Source organism: Olea europaea, chromosome 17, assembly GCF_002742605.1.
Source record: "Olea europaea var. sylvestris chromosome 17, O_europaea_v1, whole genome shotgun sequence".
In the NCBI taxonomy this organism is placed as follows: Eukaryota; Viridiplantae; Streptophyta; class Magnoliopsida; order Lamiales; family Oleaceae; genus Olea; species Olea europaea.
The window spans coordinates 1,612,731-1,615,887 of NC_036253.1; the positions used below are offsets into that span (position 1 = coordinate 1,612,731).

A 3,157-nucleotide genomic window follows, 5' to 3' on the forward strand; every position below is an offset into this window, starting at 1 on the left:
TAAAATTAGTCCAACAAATAAAAGAAAAAATAAAAACTTTACCAGAATTGGCTATGCCATTAGATTCAGAATATTTAATTATAAAAACAGATGGAAGTATAATAGGATGAGGAGCTATATTAATATGCAAACCCAATAAATATACTGATAAAAGTACAAAAAGAATTTGTAGATATAATAGTGGAAATTATAAAGAAAAAGGAAATTTAAGTAGCATGGATGCAGAATTATTAGCTATAAATTATGCATTAGATAGTTTTGAACTATTTATTATATTTAAGAAAGAAATAACTATAAGAACAGATTGTGTAGCCATAGTTTCTTTTGTTAATAAACTGAAAATAGAAACAAAAAGAAGTAGTAGAAGAAGATGGTTAAACTTTATAGATAGAATTACAAATACAGGAATTAATATAGAATTTGAGCATATTAAAGGTAGTGATAATAAAAAGGCAGATATACTAAATAGAATAATAATAGATAGAAATTATTAAATTTGTTTAATATAATTTTGTTATACAGATAACAAGACTAAGGCCTTTAAGACCAGGAATTCCACCTGGGAATTCATTTGCATCAAGTTCTTTACCACAGACTCCATTTAATCAGAACAGACCAATGTTACAAGACAGGTTAAGGTTTGGAAACCAAGAACTTATAGTTTTTCCAAATAGTAATATTTCTTTTAAAATTTTACTGCATATTTCTTAATCTAGGGAAGAAAAATGTATTTTAGATAATTTATGGATTTCATATAATAAGAATCCAAAAGATCAAACATATTTTCTTGCATGTATGAATGCATTGTCAGAACATTTTAGTCAGAACAAGCAAAGATTTAAATTCTATGTTGTTATTAAAGGTAAAAATTCAGGAATTTTTCATTCTTGGATAGAAGTTTTAGACTGCATTAAAAATTTTCTAGATCCTCTTTATAAAGGTTTTACAAATTTTCAAGAAGCATTAGATGCAGAAAGACAGCATGTAGGAATAAATTTTTATTTATCTCCTTCTTTAAAAAATTACTCTGACCCGCCATTAGACTTCTCTTCAAGTAAAGACCAGAATATTTTTTGCCAACACTGTGAGTGTATGCAAAGAAATTACAAAGTCATCAATGAAGCCAACTAGAACCTTTCATTAGAAAGAACCCAACTCCAAAAGAAAGTGGCCCAACTTGAGAAAGAGATTTTGGATTTAAAAGTCTAATATCTAACAGGTACTATGGAGCCCAAGAAGTCCATAGCTAGTCTAGCCCAAACGGTAGCTGGTAAAGACTTATCAAATCCGTTGAAAGTTGTAGACTTACCAAAAGCCCAACAGACTTAGGGGACTGTTGATTCCTCAACTAAATTAGATAATCAGACTTAGCAGACTGATAAATTTGTTACAGATAAAGGTAAAGAGATTTGGGATCTTTTGGGACAGCCCAGTGGAAAATTTGATTACTTAGTTAAATATAGTCCACCAGAACATTTTTCAAATAATCCAGATATTTCACAAGCCCAAGAAATTCAGTCTAGTAAAGGAAAGGAAAAAATGGTGGTCCAAGATAGTCAAGACTGTTTATTTCTTCAAGAATCACAAGACCCCAATCCAGATACTGTTTCTTTAGAAAAGATTTTTGAAAAAATTGAAAAATTTTAGAAACAATCTAAAAAAGATGAAGGAACTTCTTCTAGAAAAAAGAAAAAGATTAAGAAGAAGAAAAATGATGAAGGATTAAAAGAACAAATTAGAGAAGTGGTGAATCAAGCATTTGAGATAATTCTAAAAAAGAATCATGGAGAAGAGAAAGAAATTGCAGAATGTCCAGACTAAAAAGAAAAAGATGAAACCAATAATTCCAGACTTTCAGATGAAGACGAAGATCCACAATATGAAGGATATAATAATTCCAGACTAAAAAGAAAAAAATGAAACGAATAACTCCAGACTTTCAGATGAAGACGAAGATCCACAAAATGAAGGATATAATAATTCAGACAGTGAAATGTCGTTTTCATCAGTGACACGCCATAATCTTGATGCATGATAAAAATTCTCAATAATGCAGAAAAAGACAAATGTGCCAGCAGAAAAGAAGAAAAGATGAAAGATTCTCTCAAAGTGACGATAAAAGTTCACTATTTAACTTTAGACTTTTTCTCTTTTATTGATAGAATTATTAGACTTTTTTGTAAAGTTGGTAGAAATCTTGTAAAAGAAAGATTCCCAACTGTAGACCTTTTGAATTCTTAGCAAAAGACATAGGAACTTTTGAAATTTTCCTTGCCACTTGTTAGATTTTAGAATGGCCAGAAGTTTCTCGGTGAAACGTGTGCCTTTCTCAAGGATAGTTTAGACCTTTTGCTCCCAAGAATTTTTCTATTTAAGGAATGAGTTTCATTTGGTTTAAGCAGAAGTTTACAACCTGTGTACTCTCTGCTATCTAAAAAACCCTTGAAACCTCTCATCTAGAAAAATTCTCAATCAAAAAAATATTGTATAGATGAAACACTCTTGTGAATATTTAAGGTATTCTTTTACTTTCTTAAGTTTATTTTAGAATTCTTAACCCAGAAATATTATATAATAGAGGAATTTTTGAGACAAGAACACAATTCTTCAGACATAGTAGAGAAGTATCTGTTCAGTGTATAGAAAATCAAGTAAGAAAATTAAATTTAATATCAGAAGATTCTAAGAGAGAATTAAAAAAGAAAAATTTTAGATTCATGCATTTAGGATTAATAGTTATAGGAATAAAATGATTAATGAGAAAAAATTTAGGATGTAAAGTTTTAGTTACCATATATGATGAAAGAATTAATAATATAGATAAAAGTATGATTGTTAGTACAGAAGTGTGAAAGGAGATAAATAAAAATTTATTCCTATATGCTGTCTTGCTGCATCTATTGCTTCTTGAAAATTTGTAAAACCTTTATAAAGAGGATCTGGAAAATTTTTAATACTCATTCCTTAAATAGAAAAATTCTTGTGAGCAAAAGGTCTGTTCTTTCTGGTTTGAATTTCCTCACATGTCTTTTTTCATCTAAATATGGTTTTCTCTTATTAGATTTTCTAAGGAAATATCTTTTCTTAAAAGGTCTTTTATTCTTTATATATATATATATACTTTATATATATATATATATATATATATATATATATA

General features: G+C 28.3%; 1 protein-coding gene across 2 annotated transcripts in view; it reads left to right on the forward strand.

The window, feature by feature from the left end:
- The window catches only part of LOC111365977 (translation initiation factor IF3-4, chloroplastic-like), an 11,165-nt gene that overhangs the window by 3,146 nt on the left and 4,862 nt on the right, over nt 1-3,157 (forward strand). The gene's annotated exons all lie outside the window — the stretch shown is intronic.